This window comes from Panthera pardus, unplaced genomic scaffold, assembly GCF_024362965.1.
Source record: "Panthera pardus isolate Hobbes unplaced genomic scaffold, ASM2436296v1 HiC_scaffold_12, whole genome shotgun sequence".
In the NCBI taxonomy this organism is placed as follows: Eukaryota; Metazoa; Chordata; class Mammalia; order Carnivora; family Felidae; genus Panthera; species Panthera pardus.
Window position 1 is genome coordinate 89,452,075 of NW_026526677.1, and position 21,264 is coordinate 89,473,338.

General features: G+C 46.8%; 1 protein-coding gene across 3 annotated transcripts in view; it reads left to right on the plus strand.

The window, feature by feature from the left end:
* Positions 1-1,417: 1,417 nt before the first annotated feature.
* The window catches only part of KCNJ1 (potassium inwardly rectifying channel subfamily J member 1), a 29,742-nt gene continuing 9,895 nt past the window's right edge, over positions 1,418-21,264 (plus strand). Inside the window, exons 1-3 of one of the 3 annotated variants that reach the window (XM_019421401.2) lie at positions 1,418-1,598; positions 4,029-4,084; positions 13,487-13,638. The gene's annotated coding sequence lies outside the window, so the exon portion shown is untranslated. Of the gene's footprint in view, positions 1,599-4,028; positions 4,085-12,352; positions 12,416-13,486; positions 13,639-21,264 lie in introns of those variants that run through there. The other 2 variants (XM_019421399.2, XM_053900263.1) reach the window with 2 other exon arrangements.

Below are 21,264 nucleotides of genomic sequence, written 5' to 3' on the forward strand. Positions count from 1 at the left end.
TGGGTGCAGGAAGGTTATCCTACTGGTGGAGTTGGGATACCTGCTTCGGCAGGCAGAGGACAACACAGCTGGAGATTGAGAAAGGAGGTACTTTTGGAGAAGGGGTGAACCCAAGGACAGAGGAGCAAGGGTGGAAATTGGTGTGTTCACAAGAGACCTTCTGTGAAGGGGAAAAGTCATATTTAGCACGAGCTTTGAATCTCTCTTCTTTTCCCTTTTCCTGTGCTGTTCCACAGACTAGGTCTCTTAACGATCAAACTTCACATGGGAAATACTATTATAAGCTGTTTACTGACACCTGCTATATTCTCTTTCTTTTACTGAGATAACTGATTATTCTTACAAATGTTTGAAAAGAACATTTCCTTTTTCCATGTAATCATGCACTCATTTCCATTTTATCCTCCTTGTGAAAATCGTGATCTATTAACTCTCCTGTGTAATTGAATGGCGTCAGAATCGCTGACACGTGGCCTCGAAACTATGGTGCCACTCTCCAGTTTCTGCCATTCTTTCAATCGCTGAGACAAATAAAGTCCGAAACCTCGTAACGTCTAGCGTGGTATTGATTGAAGAAGGGTTCAGACAGTAAAGGGATGTGTGACCTGCCCATATCCTTGCCTCCACCCCCCCAACTCCTCCATGAAAACAATGACCGCTTATTAAGGAGACTGTTTTCTGATGCTCCAGGGAGTGACAGTGAAATGAGTGACAGTCCATGGAGGACACACATGACAAGGAGGAACACTAAGAGAGCATCGCAAGGGGGGCAACACAAGATCTTGTCTCCCTTAGGATGGTCTAGAGGGAGGCGGGGCCTATGGGGTGGGGGTGGGAAGGAGATAAGAAGGGTGATGCTTGGGGCATGTTGACTTCCATGAGTGTCGATGCCAAGTGCATTACATACATTATCTCACTCCCCACCATGGACTTCAGAGGATAAGAATCTAGGAATTTGCTCTCAGGTAACATAGTTGGTAAAGCAGGGGGTTGCTCCCACCTAGCCAGTTCTGTAAAGTCCCTGCTACAAAGCTCTACATTGTGTTGGGACCAGGGAGACAGATGAATGGTCAAGGGAAGGTCAGGGCAGCTTGACCTTCTGTGGTCACTGAGTGAGCCATTGAGCAGGAAAGCTTTGGAGGGGCTCCCTGGGGACCCCAAACACCCACACCTGGGGGCACTTACCCTATGTGCACATGTGTGCAACCTCATGAATTTGACTTGGAAATCTGTCAGCATCAGAGAATTGACCTTGTGGTTCCAAGTCATGGCTCCATAAACAAATCTTTCTTAATTAGCCCTGGCAGCTCAACACCTCTGGTGTGTCTAGCCCATTTCACTGCCACGCCTACTCTTGTTGGATCCAGTTCTAAAGTAAACTATGTTCTTTGAGAGCTCTTGCATACACATGAGTTGGCAGCCGGTCTGAGCTGACCCATAGACTCTTAAAAACCAACAGGGCCTCAGCACCCTCGTCTGGGATAACCAAACTCTTGGACCAAAGGTGCAAAGTCTTGCCCACATCAAGGATCTGGCTGCTTTCTTGGGGACCAAGAGATTGGGTTTTTGTTTCTACGCTTACTCTGGCAATCCATGAGGTAAGGGGGAGAAATGCCACACCGCCTCTGTAGAAAAGAAAAGTTAATTCTGGTGGAAATTTAACCCTCTTTTCCGTACCTCAAGTCTAGACAGACCACCTACCACTCCGGGGGATTAGAAGTGTGGTTTTAACTTGCTCACTTGATGCTCTCTAACTCCTGTCACATATGGATTACAAACTGTGAGCTTCATCCTGCTGCCTCTTGGCCATTTCTCAGCCCAGAGCTGGAGCACAGCAAGAGCCTCTGATCCCACCATGCCTGGTTCCATGGTCTTCCCCTCTTGGTAGTAGAGATATGTTCAGGGATTTGGTCCCTGATGGCATCCTTTCCATTGCTGCAAGAACTTGCATAATAGTAGGACCTCTCTTAGTGCTTCTCCATCATGAAGACGGAGGATAAATGTGCTAATGAGGTCTATTATGGAAAAGATGCAATGCTTACCTGGGTCAGATGTGTTGGTAAGACATTTTGCTTCCCTTGTCCCAAATGCCTTTTCTTCCTTTGATGAAATGTTGCCAGATTAAGAGTGAATGCATTCGGATTTCTCAACATTTATTCAATTCCCTACATTTCTGCTGTGACAAGTGCTTTGTAGCAGTGAATGGCAAATGTTTCCCTATGCTCTGCTTTGTAGAAACCCCAGAGTGACCAGGCACGGAGCCCCCTTCTCCAAACATCTCTGTCGTATAGATTATGCATAGTTGCTCAGAAGAAGTTTGTCTTTTGCAACAGACAAGACTTTGGGGAAAAGTTTTTCTTTTTCTTTAGTTGGGCATACAAAATAGAGCAAAACATGGTGATTGTGATCAGGGGGCCATTTCAGACAAAAATGTATCCAGGTCTGCCAGTGGGTGCCCTTTAGTCATGAGCTTGGCTTGCCGTGTCTCACTCTATGCTGTTTTGTGACAATGTATTCTCACTCAGTCAGCTTCAGTTTCTTCAAAGCAGGGTGAGGTAGGGGCATCTGAGAAGGTGTGAGCCATTGGAAAAACATTCTGTGTATATATATATATATATATATATATATATATATGTATATATATATATATATATATATATATATACACACACACACACACACACATACACACACACATATATATAATGTATACACACATATATATGTATATATACACACACTCACATATATATCATATATACATATTTGTAACTTAAAGGCATAAAGATTGATTTTCTTCTGTGTAAGGAAGCACCCCAAGTCAGTTTAGGGGCAGGGCTAAATTTGCAAGAAGCGCGGTAAGTGGATTACTTGTGAATGGTTCTTGGAACTTGGGTGACTTTCAGTTTTCTCTGGTTTTTAAAAATTCAATATTTAAAATACTGTAATTGCCAAGAATGCTTTGCTCTACAGAGCCGAAATTCAGAATTTCTCATGCATGTCACTTTCCTGTTGTCAGCAATTCATTTTTCTATGCTAGGTTACAAATCTACCCTCGACCTGTTCACAGCTCAGTGATTTTCCAAAGATTTCGGCTTCGACTCTCATGCTTTACCTTTTACCTGCCCCATGACTCCTGTGGATTTAGTGTTTCCTAATTCCTTCTCGTCAAGTTTTCACTGGGATCGCTTCTATATCTCAGCAGCTTGACCTTGAGTGTGACCCAAACTTCACCTCTCTCACTTCTACCATTTAAGATGCTAATAATGACTATTGCTTTTCTTCTCTTGAATAGTGTCCTCATTAATATTATTATTATACATATAGGTTTCCTTCCCTCATTTGCCTTTCAACAAGCTTATAATGAGTGCTCATGATGTTGTGGGAACTGTGCTTGGTCCTGGGAAGTTACTGAATAGCTCTGGTTCTCACGGCACTTACAGTTTAGGGGGTACATACACGGAAACAGGTGATTACCCTCTAGCAGGATACATACGATGATGAATAAGTCCTGCTACACGCAGTGTAGTCGTGATTTAATTGTTACATACATAGGAAGGACATCCTACTGTGCCTGAAAAAGACTTCATGGAAGCATGATCCTCAACTCCTTGGGTAGACAGGATGGAGCCTGCTGGGGGCAGGGGGAAAAGCATTCCAGAACAAGGAAATAGCACTTAAAAATATGAAGGCATGAGAGATGGCGGCATATACAAGGAATATGAAGCTGGTGTGGCTGGGGATGGGTGGTAGGGGGAGGGGTGAGGAAAGATGTCAAGTGTCAAGTCACTATGGAATGAATTTATTGGCACAGAAATCAAAGTTTGCCCAATAATCAATTGAAGATAGTTGAGAATAGTAATTAGTTTTAAAGACATCTATTTAATGCCTTCTTTTTTCTCCACACTAGCTGGGTGTTTTCAGAGGGGGAAGTGATGGTCAGCTTGATAAGAGGCTTGAAGCAAAGAAAGCCCAAAGTGGCCATCTACCTTCATCTCAAGGCCAATAAAATCACTCTGATTTTACAGGTTGAGAAAAGAACGTACTGGACTGTGGAATGTGATGACTTAGTCTAAGTCAAAATGTAAGATGAAAGGACATAGACCTTCCCAGTCTGCTCTGTCTTTTGGAATCTATAAGATTCATGAATGCTATTAGCTCTGCTCTAGATAGCAAAAAAGTGGCTGGCTTGATTATGTAGTTCATAATCTTCATGAACAAGCAGGGAGTATATGGAAACTGGAAAAACAAAACAGAATAAAACCAAACCAACAAAACACCTTCAAAAAAGAATGAAAGAAAAAAAGAAAGAAAGAAGGAGAGTAAGAGAGGGAGAAAGAAAGAAAGAAAGAAAGAAAGAAAGAAAGAAAGAAAGAAAGAAAAAGGACGAAGGAAAAATTAGTGTGAAGACATATAAGAGGTAGACCCCTAGACAAGTCAACAATAAACAGAAAACAACCTTAAGGTCAAAGGGCTCATAGGAGTCAGTTCTTGGTTCCAGATGGAATGATCCTAAGCCCTCCTTGCTGAATTTACTATGAAGGATGTTCAGAGCAAGTGTCACTGTCTTTGCTGTTGCCTTGTCAGAATCTGTGAGCAAATAGAGAACATTGCCCTCACACGTGAAACTCCCTGGTTCTGTTTGAAAATAACAGAAAAAAAAAAACAAAACAAGAATAATACAGAGTCTGGGCAACTTCAAGACTACTAAGAATCCAAGTCGTTTCTCCTGGAAACTCTTATTAAGGGCTCTAGCTGTTAATAGAAAATTCAACCTAATAACATCACAGTAAAACACCAGAACATTGGAACTAACTTTAAACAATAATTCTAAAGGTTCATCAAGTCCATTTCACCCATTATGCAAAACAAGAAACTATGGTCTAGAGTAGTGCAGTGACTTTCTCAAAATCCCTGAAAAATACCAATCTGAATGTATCCAGTGTCACTTTCGGTCAGTAACTTCCTCACTCAAAGAAACCTGTTGTTATTTTCCCAAATTGGTTCCCCAGGATGCAACAGTCTGCCTCAGTGTGCACATATCTGTCCCACATTACATTACATTCTGTAGTTATCAAGCCTTGTAAATTCTGCATTCTAGTTAGATGTATGTAAATTCTGCATTCTAAGGTTCTTCTTGAATACTCTGTGAAACGCAAGCCAGAAATTTCCATTTATTTACAATTTCCCAATCTCCACCACCCTCCCTCACTTCCAATTGCACAAACACCAACGTTTCTTTGCCTGAGTTCAAGAATTGTATTTAGCAGGGTGGATCAATGTGGCACCATATCCCCAGGGAGCAGATTTAGATATGCAACTCGACACCATTGGTAGCAACAGGTTAATATTGTCTTTGCATTTAGAACAACCAAAGCTCTCTCAGGTGACTACCCCTAGGGGAAGACTCATGGTTCACTGCCTTTGATTAAATTCTTGGGAGCTTTCTGGCTCTATCCAGATCTGCCATTTGTCCTTGAGGAGCACGACAGTGTCTGGAAACTATGAATAACTGTTGCTACCTTCTCACAGGAAAAGACTCCCTGAAATCTGGCCCCTTGGCGATCAAGTCCGATGATGTTATGTTCAGAGAGATAAGAGTAATCCCAGTCTTGTGCTGGACGGCTCATTCAACCATTTCAAGGATCAAGGTATTCTGTTGGTTAGGGAGCTAAGCCACTGATGAATTATGCATACAGTATGGAGAGCTTGACTTGGATTCAGAGATAAGTCACAGGAATGGCCAGAAGGTCACCTTAGAAGGAAGCTTTCTGTATTGGGCTTTTCTAAAGTGTGAAGACCCAGTCCCTACCCTGCAGAACTTTCGGTCTCACTGGAAGGACAGGTGTGAGTGACAGGCAGAAATGAGGCACGTTCTAACTGGTGGGACTCTCTTACCGAGTCTGTTTCTAGGGTGGCCTGAGAGAGGTGGAGTGGTTGAGGAGACAAGGCTTGTCTCCTCTCCCAGCCACTCCATCCCCCCAGATGGGGGGAAGAAGAGGAGACCTGAGAGGCCCTAACTAAGAATGCATACCTGGACTATGTCCAAGAATCCCTTCAGGGTCTGGGGATCTTCATGTTCCCTTGCATTGTCTTCAGGCATTGTGTGTGAGACTCAAGGCTTCCTTCTTCAGCCAAGGCAAATGCTCACCTCTGTTAAGACTCGGACGAGAGGAAGTCCACCGAAGAAAGAGGCTGGCTGAGAAATAGAGAAACATGTGCACAGGATTTGGCTTTTATTCACCTTTTCATACATGTGTTCCTTTGGCTGGGTGTTTCCAGCCTGTGGTGGTATTTGCAGTTTTGGATTTCTACAGACAAAGACGCTTAAGTGTCTAGTGGCAGTGTAGGGAGAGGTGTGGTGCAGGGGGGGATGTGGGCCCAGTCTTGGCAGGCGCCTGGAACAATGTGAGTGGACAGATCCAGGACTCAGGGCGGGAAGCAGCCCCATTCCTCCCAAGGAGTCTGCCCATCGTGGCCTGGAAGTAAAGATGGGAAATGGGTCATCTTTTGAAAAGTTTGGCCAGGGGTGGTGGGCTAACATTGCTTTCCAGTGTAGGAGGGGGCTGGTTTTCTCATGCCTACTGAAGACAAGATGACGGTGGATTCAAACCTCAGCCTCAGGATTTGAGTAGATATCAAGGAGAAGCTTGGGCTGTAGCGGTGTTGAGAGTTGGGGAGAGATCTCAGAGGGAACTAGAATCCATATGTCTGTTTGGGAAGTTGTTCAGGGGCTCCTCACCAATATGCTCTTGGAAGTCTCTTTCCATCCCCAGGTCCCAGAAAGGGGTGGAACATGAGCTCCTGACTCTTGTCTTATGTCCTTGTACCACAGAAGTGTACCCTCAATGACCCCGCTCTGTCTAGTGGCTTAGAGAAGCAGATACGTGTTTCTAATGACACACAGTTTAGGTGTGTCCCAGGGACAGCCACCTCTGGCTACCTGTCCCATTCAGGCTTTCTTCAGGCTGCCTGGGCCTCCAGGATAAATGGGCCTTGTAGCTTCCTTCCTGCCTGAGGTCCCAAATACCCCAGAGGTGCCATAAACCCCGGGCAGCCAATAGATCAAGGTTTTCTTCACCTCCTCTGTGCCCTGCCTACTCTTGGCCCTGCTGCTCCAGGCTCTGGTGTCCTCACTCCTGAATGTTGGCTGTTCTGTTCTAAGTGATCCAGCCCCTCTAGGGGTGCCATTCTAACCACCCTGCCCCCACCCAGTCCCCTCCATCCCTCCTCAGTTACCAGCGAGTGCTGCCGCAGGAAGCAGACCTCTTCGGTCCCCTCAGCTGGCCACTTCACTATAGCAAAGTCTGGCGGAAGCTGGCCTGCAGTGGATGTGTCTTTGCCTGCTTAGCCATGTGGGCAAGGCGGGGCACGGGGACTCTAACAGCCAGACCACAAAGGCTAATTTCCAGATGCAGATACAGTAAAAACAGCACTAGTTGTTGATTAGTGACCAGATGCTGAGCCATTCTAGACCCTGTCCGTGGCTGGGGATGGAGAGGAGGTACAACACCCAACAGAAAGAGGCTGGCTTCACCCCTGCGCTGATGACTCTCCTTGCCCTGGAGTCACTAAAAGTAATCCCATTGTTCACAGTGCAGTTTTGCTTTTCAAAGTATTCTAGGCAAGTCCAGCGATGTGGTCCCCATGTCTCAGGGAAATTACTGCACCGGGGCACAGGTTGTGAGCGACCGGTCACATGAGTTGGTCAGGGGAGAGCTGGGTCACATGGTCTCCACGGATCTCCCTTGGCATCACACCTGGGTTTCAGAGCCTCTCACTTTCTGGAGCAGCTCCAGACTGGTTTCTTCTTTCCACTCTCCTTGCATCATGCTAGCTCCTGGCCCTGCAGCGAGAACCTCCACGCTGTGGGTCTCCGGGCCCCTTGATCAAGCTGATGTGAACTACAAGGACCTACCCCTGCAGTGGCAGCGGGCTACTTTTCAATATTCCAATTGATGATACTGCCACTTTTCTTCCGATAGAATCTTCTGGAATCCCTGACATAGTAATAGCAGAAAGACTTCCTGAGTTCTTCAGTGCTTCTCTTCCTGCAAATCACATCCATATTTTAAAATGCGTTCATTTCCACACTTATTCACTCCATGCCACTACACCTATGGATTGTCAGGCACTTATCTGAGGCAGATAGTTATCGCTTCTATTTTAAATTGTCAACATAGGTAAGATTCTTCATTGGAAAACTGCTATAGCATCATATTACCCTTTCAGTCAAAAAGTCCTTCCTTATGTCTAACCGAATGAACTCCCTATTGCTACAATTCCAACTCACTTTTGTATCACCCATCTGGATTTTCCCAAACTCTACATCATTTTATCTGTATGATGCCCTTGGAGGTAGCTATTACTATTACTATTATTTGACAGATGGGAAAACTGAAGCTTGATCTGTGCCCATCCTAGGGTGGAGGCAGACCTCCTTTCAGAACTCTCCTGACATTCTAGAACTCTCCGAGCAATGCCCTGGGAAGGAGTCAGCAGGTGCTGCTGCAGGGAGTGAGGGAGGGTGACTCTGAGCTTACCCTTGGCCCCAGTGAGTACCTTCCCTCTCTCATCTTGGCGTTGCTACCCTCACCATCTTTGGTGGCCCATGCCCTCCCGATTACCAATACTTGTCAAGGTTACCTGCAGGTACTGTGACTTTCTTAACCCTCATGATGATCTATATTATTGTGTTTATTTGGTTTCTTTTTTATTTTATTATCTGTTCAGCTCTCTCCATCCCCCTGAATTTCGATCTTTTTCATACTATATCCCAAGTGCCTAGCACAGAGCCTAGTAAGTGATAGACTCTCAATAAATATTTTTTGACGGAGAGATAACAAGGAAGAATAAGAAAAGGAAGAACAAGCAAGAAGGACAGAAAGAAGGGAAACAATTGAGAGCCTGACTTTTCCCCTCTGCCTTTCTGCCTTTCCTCCCTTACCATGGACATTGGAATTCATCCATTAAATGGGCCAAATCTTATGGGACTTGTGGTAGAAGGATCTAGAAGACTTGGGCTCTCATCCCAGCTCTGCCTCCTATGAAACTTCCCTATGCCTCAGCTCCTCTCCTGTAAAACAGAATAATTATATCTACCTCACGGGGCCATGGTGAGGATAAAACAAAATAAAATTTTGCATTTCTGCAAAACCAGTTTCTGGCACATGGTAGATAGTCAGCAAAAGTTGTTCCCTTTCCCCTACAGTAACTTCAACCTTTTGACCTCAATCCTGCAAAGTAAAATCAAACCCTGCAGCATGCCTCCAACCACATAGGAGAGGCTATCTTCCCAGCTGGTATGAGGATCTTATAGAGAATACACCGCCAGCCTTCTGTCTGTGCCAAAAAAGTCACATTGGAACGGATGCATTTTAATGAGCTGCTTCTGGTAATTAAACCCAAGGGACATATATACCAGCTGAAACTACAGTAGGCTGAATTCTAACTTTCTAGCTCTGTGAACTTGGATTAATAACTCGGCTTCTCTGATCTTTGGTTTTCCCCTCTACACACTTGGAATAATAATGATGGTGGAACTATTAAGTGTGAGCATGGAGAGGGCCTGGAATGTAGTAAGGCCATAACGAAAATTTGTTTATTTATTTATTTATTTATTTATTTATTTATTGTTTTTAGATAGAGAGAGAATGAGAGAGAGAGTGCACAAGCTGTAGAAGGGGAGGGAGAGAGAGAGAGAGAGAGAGAGAGAGAGAATCTCAAGTAGGCTCTATGCCCAGCGTAGAGCCCACCGTAGGACTCCATCTCACAACCCTGAGATCATGACCTGAGCCGAAATCAGGAGTCGGTTGCTTAACTGACTTAGCCACCCAGGCACCCCTAGTAAGGTCTGTAAATGTTAGTTTATGTTGATCCACGGGTTAGAAGAAAAGCTACCCTCAAGACTAAACTAGATGCAAGAAAACTTCAAGGAACATTAATTAATTGCCAGTTACTTTTATACATCTTGTCTCTTTTCATCTCTGAATAACATGAAAAGATACAGCCCCTTCCCATTCTCTTTCATTCATCAGTTCATTCATTCCACAAACACTAGCTGTAGCCAGAGAGATAACGGGTCGTTCTAATAGTGAAACACGGTGGTGTGTAGTTGACTTATTTAATGCTATTCTGGATATCTTTCCTTTCAGGGCTCAGCCCTAGATTGCACAATTCCTGAAGGAGAGGGGCTTTTCTCTGGGTGCTTCTGCTTGGCCAGTAGAGTACCCCCTGTCCTTTCTTCCAGCTGCCCTTGCCTGCTAATGGGAGCCATCATCCCAGGGCCTCACTGCAGGCTTGCACTCCGATGGCTCTTTCTATTTCAGCCACATTTTCTTCAGCTTCTCTGAGCCTTTGCACATGGTTCAGCTGCTTTTTCACTCTTAAAACCTCCAAACCCAAGACCAAGTAAATCGATGCTAAAAACGGGCAGTTTTTTTTATCCCATAAATGAGTTCTCAAAAACGCATGCATTTCTTATACACATTTCCAAGCACAGTATTGAGTTCATAATACATGAGATATATGTGCCACTACACATTGTAGAAAACCTAAGCTTAACTTTAAAAGATGAGAGAACAAAAGCCCACAAATGCATGCAATGCTTATGAACATTCGAGATCTCCCTGCTACTTATCGGCGTAGGCGTTTATGAATTTACCACGTGTCATTTTCATGCCATCGCTGGATGTTTATTTGGTCATTAGTTGGGTGAGAAAATAAGAAATGTGTTCAGCTGTAACTTGGAGGAAAATAACTTCTCTTTCCCTCTCTCTCTCACATGCACAGCCCAGTGGGTGCCTTGGATATTAAGTGGTGAACAGATCAGAGCAAGTCCTCACACTGTTCTTTCAGCCAGGGGAAGACACAGGCTTTCACTCACTTAAGAAATATTTCTTTTGGGGCGCCTGGGTGGCGCAGTCGGTTAAGCGTCCGACTTCAGCCAGGTCACGATCTCGCGCGGTCCGTGAGTTCGAGCCCCGCATCAGGCTCTGGGCTGATGGCTCGGAGCCTGGAGCCTGTTTCCGATTCTGTGTCTCCCTCTCTCTCTGCCCCTCCCCCATTCATGCTCTGTCTCTCTCTGTCCCAAAAATAAATAAATAAAAAAAAAAAAAAAGAAATATTTCTTTTAATTTATTATTTATTTAAAAATTAAAAAAAAAATATTTGTTTATTTTTGAGAGAGAGAGGGAGACAGAGCATGAGCAGGGGAGGGGCAGAGAGAGAGGCAGACACAGAATCTAAAGGAGGCTCCAGGCTCTGAGCTGTCAGTACACAGCCTGATGCAGGGCTCAAACTCACAAACCGTGAGATCATGACCTGAGCTGAAGTCAGATGCTTAACCAACTGAGCCACCCAGGTGCCCCTCAAGAAATGGTCCTTGTGTTCCCACTATGGATCTAGGTGCTGGGGATTCAGAGGAGAACGAGGCAGGCTGCTCTCTGGGAGTGAATGTTCTAGCAGAGGCGAGATAGGAGGTAAACATGTAGGAAAGAGGGAAACAAACAAGATGCCATCTGTAGTGACAAGATGGGAAGAAGTGAAAGCGGAATGGGGTGGCAGTGATATGAAGGGGTGCTGGGGAGAATGGCAGAGTCTGGGTCATATAGAGCCTTGAGGTCATAAGGACGAGAGGAAGGCAAGAGAGGCTTTAGCAGGGTGGTAACTTGATCTGATTTACACCATTAACACCTCACTCTGATGGTGGGGAATGTATCATGGGGAAGAGGGAGAGAGAGCACAGAGATCCTATAGCCCCCTCAAGAACTTACGTGGTTTGGACAACAGGGTTGGGATGAAGAAGACAGACAGGTTCTGAACATGGTTTGTCAAAAGAGCAGACGAGGCTGGCTGATGAATCGTGCTGGCGCAGGGATGACAGAAAGGGAAAGGATCAAGACTGAATCAAGGCTTTGCTTGAAGTAGTGGGTGGTTGTACCATTGACAGAGCTGAGGAAGTCCCCGATTAAGAAAAATAAATGTAACGTAGGTTGTATTAGGTGCTAAGAAGGAAAAGAGGAGGGTGCTAGGAAAATGTTTTTGGAGAATTCTCAACCCAAGATGACTGTCCCCAGGTATGATGTCCTGGTATGTGGTTGGGGGAAGGTGCACTTTTCACCCCCAGCCCAATGGTCATGGGCAATGAACCTCTGCTAAGAGCTTCTAGAGAAAGGATTGTGCCAGGCGCATCACCAAGGCCCATGCTGCAGCTGCTGCTGTATCTGGAAATCTGGTAATGCTAACCTCAGAGGGGATTCAATTGGTTTGGCACAATTACATCTCCGTGGTCTAATCCAATTTCATCAATTTATGGCCAGTTTTTTTTCTTCTGTTCCTCAGCCTTTTCTCTCCTTTGTTAATTTTCCCCTAGAAGCCAGCCAGACAGACAATGTCTCCTCCTTCTGGGTCTCAGGTATGCAAAAATACACCGTATCAGTCCTCTTTAAAGCATCCCAGAGCCCCTGTCACCCCCTCCTAGAGGTTCTGGTGGGAGGCCCTTTTAGATGAGCCAGTGGGGACAGAGACGTGGGAGGCAGAAGAATGTTACCCGAGGCCTGGCATCTCCCCCCAGGCAAGACTGCATGGCCTTCCCAGCATTTCCTGTGCAGTTCATACAGACACTTCCGAGCTGGTCCTGGAGCCAGCCGCCTGCTCAGATCCAGACTGGGAATTAAAATTATCCCCCAAATGCCAACTCAACCTTTGGCTGCCTCTTCACCAGGAGTCCTCGGCCCTCCATGCAAGGGGACCCAACATTATGAAGTTTTTAATGTACTGGACCCTCTGCTGGGTGTCCTGACACTGATTCCTGCCTCAGCGTTGGGAAACTGGTATTCCTAGTTCCATTTTTTAATGGTGAACACTTGGGTTCTGAGAAGCAAATTAATTTATTCTTGCTGACAAGTGGAAGGAGTGGAGTCCAGGACAAGGCCTACACCCCCCTTACGGCCCGCCCCTTCACAACCTTCAGGATGCCTGTTGGACCCCATCTTTGCTTTGCCCACCCCACCCGCTGGACTTTTGGGATGATGTTCTCAGTCTTAGTGCTGCCCACGGCTCTGACCTCATACCCTCTGGGTGCCCGGCAGCGATCATTGAGGTCAGTGCTAAGCCCTGGAGTCAATCTCTTTGTCATTCCTAGTGGTCTTCCTCTTGTCTCCTCCATCTTGACCGGCGCAGCACAGGGGAGACTTGGCGACATGGGTCGGGGAAGGACGAAAATAATGGTGGCAATACCCATCACTGAAAATGGGGACAGCTATTGGGAGTCTGGTGGGCATATGGATGGACAAGAACCAGAAAACAGTGGCTTTGGCTGGAGGGTATACCATTCAGCAGAGTCATAAGACCGACACATCAAAAAGAGAAAAAGACACAGAGAGACAAGGAAAACAAGCAAACATAAACAACTCACGATGAACTCTAAGATCTTTACTGTTCCTCAACTCTTCTTAGTGACTTTTCTTTCTTTTTTGTTTTCCAGGTTTAATGAATTACGTGGGGACACCGGCCATATAAAAACACAGGCAGGCACTCAGTCTTGGACCAGTCAACCACGGAGTTGGAATTCAGGTCTGACCCAGGACCACGGGTTCCAAGGTGAGAGACTCTGGGGCACCTGCACGAACTCTCCAGGTAGACTGGCCTTGTTGCTTTTCACAGGAATCAGTGCTCATAATAGGACAGGGGCTATATTTCAGTCCCCCACCCCCAACCTCATGTATTTATGATACTTGGTAAGATCAGCTTTGGTCCTGATATTGTATCATCAAACAGCTCATTATGGTCTATATTAATCCAGGTGAGGATTTTTTTTATTTTAAGGCAGGCAACTGAAAATAGAAACAGGGTGGACTGATACATTCTTTCTTGCTCTTTTTTTTTTTAAGTTTATGTATTTATTTTGAGAGAGAGAAAGGGGGAGGGAGGGGCAGAGAGAGAGAGAGAGACTGGGAAAGAGAGAATCCCAAGCAGGCTCCATGCTGTCAGCATGGGGCATGATGCAGGGCTCGAACACACATGAGATCATGACCTGAGCCAAAATCAAGAGTCAGACACTAAAGACACTTACCCAACCCAGGCGCCTCTCTTGGTCTTGACAGTGGTGCTTGTTCAAGAAGGGTGCAAGGGAAACCCAGCCCTGCCTTTGAGAAAGGGGTCGACCTCTGGGAACACACAGTGGGTAGTTTTTTGTCATTCCCCTGAGAGGCTGTGAGTCCGGGCTCCACACGGCTCTGCCCTCAGCAGTCACCCACAGAAGCAGCGAGAACACCGCCCCCCCGACCCTGAGCCAGTCATGCTCCATATCCCCTTCTTCTCTCTCTTTGGTGCGTGGGGGAGTAGGGGGAAGGAATGATATGGAGGGACTTGGGGGCAAGGAGGGGCTTTAAATGGTCGCATGGGATTCTGGCTTGTCTGTGAGGTAGTACTGAGTTTCCAGAGAGGTCATTGTAAATGAGACTTGAGTTATTAATGTTGCTGGCTCCAGGAATCAAAAAAAAGGGGAGGGGGGCAAGAGGACAAGCAAGTGATGAGGAGCATGTGAGCATGGGGGTTTGCAATGAGGCCGGGTGGTGTTAGCACAGAGTGAGGTCAAGGCCACCTCTGGGCATCCCTTCAGATAGCCTGGGAGTCCATGGACCTGCCTGCTTTGGGGAACCATAGATCTGGCTCCCCATCACACGAATTTAGCCTGAACTCCAGGCCTGGGATACGTGAGGAGCAAGTGGGCAGAGCTGAGATGGCCCTTCACCCCGGATCTGCCAGGTCAGGGTCATACCGTGTGCGGTTCTCAGTCCTGGGAAGCCCAGGTGAGGATGGGCGAGCCGGAGGCACCCACGCTCTGCCTCAACCACTCTACCCATCACCACCTGGCCAGGGTGGGGAAGAAAAATTTCTCCCCCAGATAAGGGGAGAAGAGACATCTCTCCATATTCTAGTAGAGATTCTATGTTAGGAGCGAGGGGAAGCAGGAAAATCTCCCTGTACCTCCAGGCTCTTGTGACCAAGAAAATCATTTTGATGGTAGGGCCTCCAAAATCACAGCGACGACCTGCTGCAGGAGGGAGGTGCCACCTCCAGCCCAAGCCCCAGAAAAGGCCCTGGGGTAGCGCTTCTGGATACAATCCACCCACTTCAAGTATGCCATGGTGGTTGGCTTAGTATGTTCACCAAGCTGTGCAACTCTCACCACGTCAATGTTAGAGCATCGTCATCCCCACAGAAAGAAAGTCCATAGTCAATGTTGGAACATCGTCATCCCCGCAGAAAGTCCATACCCGTTGGCAGCCATTCCTCTCTACCTGCTACCCTGCAACTCCCAATCCGACTTTCTCTCACCACGGATTTGCCAATTATAGACATTTGTACAAGCACAGTGCTTTCAAGATTCTTCCTTGTTGTAGCATGCATTAGTACTTCCCTCCTTTTTTATGGCCGAACAATATTTCATTGGATGGCTGTGCCCTGTTTCTCTTATTGATTCATCGGTTGAGTGACACCTGGGTTGTCTCCACTTTCTGGCTACTGTGACGAACGCTGGTATAAACATTCGTGTGCAAGTTTTCATGGATGCGGTGTATTTTCCCTTTAATCCCCATGACAACAAATGGGCATCATATTCCTGATTTAGTAGGAAAAGCCGCAGCTCAGAGGTGAAGCGACAACTTTGGAGACAGAGAAGCTTCTTTCGATTTGGTCTGATCATGACAGGAGGACAAGTAAGAGGAAATAAGGTGGGGCTCCACCTTGCCTTTCCAGGTCATTATACACACCATTGAGTAAAAAGAAATGGCAGGAATGAGAGAAAGTGCGTCAGCAGGTCCGCTGTGGGCTCCACTGGCCTTCTTTTGGGAGGCGGGTCTCGATGAGAGCCTCACGCTTGCCCTGCCCTGGCGCGGTTCTAAGGTCTGGGAAACGTCCCCCCTTTCCCAATCGCCTCCTTGTTTCGGTGGCAGACAAGAGGAGCAGTCAAGAGTGGCTCAAAACAACTGCTGGGGTAGCGCGTTAGGCTTGTGAGGACTCAGGTGGGACGTCTGTGCAGCAGTGCCCATTTTGAGAAGGTTCCTGAGGTGAGCTCTGCCCGGTCCCGGGAAGAGCCCCAAAGAGAGGAACTCAGCATGGGCCCAGGGGTGGCTCTATGGCATGGAACAAAAGGGTCACAGAGGCTGCTGGCTCTGCTTGTCTCTGCCCCCAGGGCTTTCCCAGAAAGTACTTGGACCTGGGAGTGTGGGTGACGTGCCGCCCCATTAATGTAGCTCCAATGGCTAGTTGGAACCCAAGCCAAAGCTGGTAATCATTGACCCTCAGAGGCTCCCTGGGGCACAGCAGTAGAATCAACAGGAACACTGGCTCTCCAGCTAATCCCCTGCTCTGTGGTTTATCCTAGAGGCTTGCCCTTCTCATCACCTTTCTAGGACGCATGATGTTCTTGTAGCCTGGACCCTGGTGTAGAGAAGCCCAGCATTAAAGGCATTGCAGATAATGACGCGACTGGGTCTGTCAATCTGCCGGCTGTAACTTGAAAGGAAATTAGTGTTGAGATGCTAGCACTGCGGGTGTGAACAGCTTGATCCCTTTCCATAGCCCAGTGTCGTCCAAGCCCTTTCCAGCCATTTGCAAGATTGATACGAATGGCCCCATTTCTTTGATGAGGAAATCGACACACCGAGAGGCTAGGCAGTACCCAGGGTTCGAGCTAGTAAGTGACCGACACCAGATCCAAACCCCACATACTGACTTCTTAAATCCTTCCTGGGAGTCACTTGATGCAGCTCTGATAGGGAAACAAACATAAGCTAGAATGTGAGACCAGAAGGCATCCAAAGTTCCCTCCAAACTCAAGAACCTGGTATTCTTTTTTTTTTTAAGTTTTTTTTTTTTCAATGTTTGTTTATTTTTGAGAGAGAGAGACAGAGCACGAGCAGGGGAACAGCAGAGAGAGAGGGGGAGACAGGATCCGAAGCAAGCTCCAGGCTTCGAGCTGTCAGCACAGAACCCGATGCAGGGTTTGAACTCACAAACTGCAAGATTGTTACCTAAGCCGAAGTCGGACACTTAATGGACTGAACCACTCAGGCGCCCCCAAGAACATGGTGTTTTGTCTCTTGTCTTTTGCATGTCTATCAGAGCTGGGTTATACCAACATGATACCCCTTACCTTGGGGACAGAGTCATGAATTCTAGTTCCCAAGTGCCATTACTCAGGTATTAGTTGAATTAGTCCCCTAATTTTAAATTGCCATTTGGAATTCTATAGGTTTTCTTAAAAATGAAGTGCACTTTCTTGCTGCAGATGCTCAGGAAAGTATGTTCAGAGCCTACAGACCACACGGAATTTATTCGTTTCTGGGCTGGAAAGACAGTTGATGTAATTAAACCGCAGGGAACTAAAAGGGTCAGATTAATGAGAGAATTCCCACACTAATAACAGTGTGGGATGAAAAGATGAAATTTAAGAATTATTTCATTCTGGATGTGTCTAGTTTGCAAAAAAACAAACTCCTCCCAACACATCCCTTTACAAGATAAACATGTGAGAGGGTGATTATTTTATTTGCCAAAATCATTCTTCACTTTATAAATTATTCCGTGAAGGATTCCTTTAAATATCTAATATCCTAATGCATATGTGATACGACTTACTGTTTATAAGCGATTTCTGTTCTCATACCATCTTCCGAGAACACCATAGAATTGGTTCCAGGATAAGATTACCTGTCAAGACATGGACAGAGACATTTGCCCTGTCATGGAGTTCTTTTGAATCGTAATGAGGCTAAAAAGGCCATGAGACTAGAAAGGTCTTTGGATTGTTGTGTGAATTCAGTTTTCTGTCACAGGTTCACTAGAAACTGGATTCAACAGGTAATGTAGCAGCACTCAAGAGGTCCGGCCTGCGTGCACAGGAGGGGTCTTAGAACTGATTCATCTGCCCATTCCTTTGTGGCGAAGTCCCATCTGTTCCTGGGAGAGACGGACCCAGGAGTCTCTAGGGATCTGTCCTCTCTCTCCAGACGATAACCATATTTGCTGTGTTTCACTAGGTGTCTTCCCTACTGTGATTCCACCCCAATCCAGCGTGCGTCCCGATAGAGGCAGGTCGGCATATTCCACACCCAAACCCGGGCCAGCTCTGTTGGCCACGGCAGGTTTCAGTTATACGGGAAGCTTTGAAAATCATCTCCTTGCACCTCTTCACACAGAGGCAGGTGGCATGGACTTCTCTGTGAACAAGCCAGCGAACCACCCAGGCTAGAAGAAACCAGATAAGGGTTTGGTTATGAGGAGTGTGAGGCCACAAGGCCGGATCATCTGCCCTGTCCTGGTGCTGTGGAGACAGAGTCCTGCCATTAGAGAGCGGCGTTAGGCTCTATTCCCCTCCCCACATCCCCTTCTGGAAAGTAAGCACTTTGAGCCATTCACACCTCACTGTATTGATTTATCTCCTTGGCAAATACTTACTGAGCATCTACTGTAGGCTGGCACTGAGCCAGGAGGCACTGGGGATATAGCAGGAGAGGAGATGGAGGGGGTCACTGCCTCCAAAGCAGCATAAAAGTAAACACGTAGGTTAAAATGACTGTAAATACTACCCCCAAAAGTCAAGAGTGCAATCGACTATCGCAAGGGGGAGGGAACCTGATTTAAATGGGGAGGGGCTTGGCCAGGGACTCTTCCCTCTTTGAGAGACGGACATTTATGTTTCTTTCTGAAACCAGGTAGTCAGTCTGGGGTTTGGAGGAGGGAGAGCAGAGAGCCAGGTGCTCCCAGCAGGGGAAACAGCACATGAGGCCAGATCGGAAAGGTGAAGTGACTTGCCCCCATTTCTGTAGTTGGTGTGAGGCAGAGCCGGCTGCCCAATGTCTGTCTTCTGTGTCTGTATCCCCGGCTGTTGCCTAGGCGTGCCCATGGCACTCAGTGAGTGTCGTTGAACTGACCGACTCTGAGGCCAGGGTGCCTGGCCCTCCTGCTCGAGCAGTGAGGACCCAAGGTTCGACTCACGATCACTGGCAGATTCTCCTCTTCCAGTGGGGAGGAAGCTCCCTAGCCTCCCTCACTAGCCATCACTCCCAACGAACCTCTGACCATGGAAGATGAAATGGCCGCACCCTGTGGAGATGCAGAAATATCTCCAGGCGGAAGATGGCATTGCCATAACTTCAGGCCACCGCCTACAATTAGCTCAAGCTATGACAATCTAGAGATTAGGACAATCTCTAGAAGCTTCCAAAGAAAGCACGATGCTCGACAACACATCTTCAGCAGCTTCCACGGTTGTGTCCTAATCACTTTGGCATCATGACCTTTCTGAACTCCTTCTGGCGTTATGAGGTCCTTCTGGTGACATTGGGGTGCGTGGCCTTCTCCCCCAACATGCACTATCAGATCCAGTCCAGTTGAGCCTGGACCCTCTCCATGGGGGCCCCCATGGCGTCACACATACTCTGCCTCCCTCAACTTTTCTGGTGCTTTGGCCCATGCTCTTTCTTGTCCCTGGAAACTTGTCCCCAGTCCGCCAACCCAAACCTTCAGGTTTTGTGTCTTCCAAAAAGGTTTTGTCTCTTGCTGGTTCTTACCTTCTATGTGCTTTCTGCATTAGGCAAGGAAACATGTGGAAAATCACCATGCCTGGTGCAAAGTAAGTAGGTGCCGAATAAATGCGTGCCTTCCCTGTGCCTTGTTCAGTAACTATTTTGAGTATGCCACTGGGCTTAAAAGCAAGGGCTTCTCAATCAGGCAGAGCTACGTTCTTCTAATCTTTGCTCTTTGGGCTTTTTGCTTTATGACTTTGAGGAAGCTTGCTTAACTTCTCTGAACCTCAGTTCCCCATCTCGTAGGGTTATGATGAGAATCAAATAGTAACATGTACGTAAAAGATTTCACTCTTCTGCCGGCGCCGACATTGTAGGCTTTCTGGGCCCCACAGTTTCACGGCTCCAACCGGGCACCATCTGCATCATGCTCTAGAGGGCGCTGTTCACACAGAATGCAGGAGAGGCGGTCAACAGGATCCTAAAGCCCTCCATGATGTCTTAATAGCCATTTCCCACTCCCTCTCGGGAGACTTTTCTCAGCCCTAGTCTTTCTCTTCATTCAGTTTGAGCTGTGCAGCTTCGTTTTCACCTTGACTTCCTCTGTTAGCTGTGGCTCAGTCCCCTCATACCCGATGCCTTCTTGGTAAAGAGCTGAAATCTATGAAGTTTAGAAGAGAAGAATTCTTAGAAAAACCTCCGGCACAGAAACCAAGTAGATCCACCTGTGTGGCTGTGAGTTTCTCTTATCTTCTAGTGCTTTCTCACTCTGCTGTCGCCACTCCTCGCAGCCCCCAGGGGTGCGTTGCTCTCTCTTCAAAACTGTGAGCCAGCCAGAGATGAAGTGCCTCCTTTTGGTCCTTCTCTGCAGAGCTGAGACATGCTGACATTTGCTAAATACCTGAAGTTGCAATGACAAAGAACAACAAGGAAGCAGTATTGAAAGTACACACAGAATAAGCGTCTAGCTTCCAAAGCATAGGTTTCTGACTCCAAGGCAAATGCACGCCGTCACCAGAGACTGGTAAGACCCGCAGACGTCTTGCTTGCGTCCAGCTTCACTAGCTCCCGGGCTGACTGGATTAGTGGGAACATCACACCTCTTGACACTTGCTGCTAGGACCCAATCCAGATGCCATGAAAAAATATAAGTTTTTGCGGTGAGAGTGTAAGGATCTTAGGACGACCAATTGTCGTGGTGAATACGATAGCTAGATAGAATTTAAAAGCTGCACCTGAAACTTTTAACTCCTTTTAGTGACTTTGGGTATTTCAATTTGGTTATTTCCTTGGTTCTGCACATCCGGATACAAAAGCAAACAAATGTGTAAAGTGACCATATGGCTTGTAAAATGGCCTATGACTTCTTAGCTATACCTTTTCTTCTGTGCGCTTTTCTGTCCTTTGGTGGTGTCAGTGCCTTCCAGCCGAAGAGTGCCAGGAACATCCCTGTAGTTGAACAAGCTGTTTTTTTGCAACTAGTGACAACACAGACCATGAATTGTGGGAAGCCTCGTGGAGTGCTAGAAAATACTTAAATAAGGGGCACCTGCATGGCTCAGTCGATTAAGCGTCTGACTTCGGCTCAGGTCATGATCTCACAGTTTGTGAGTTCAGGCCCCACGTCGAGCTCACTGCTCTCAGTGCAGAGCCTGCTTTGGACCCTCTGTCCCCTTCTCTCTCTGCCCTCCCCCACCTCGCACATGCTCTCTCTCTCTCTCTCTCTCAA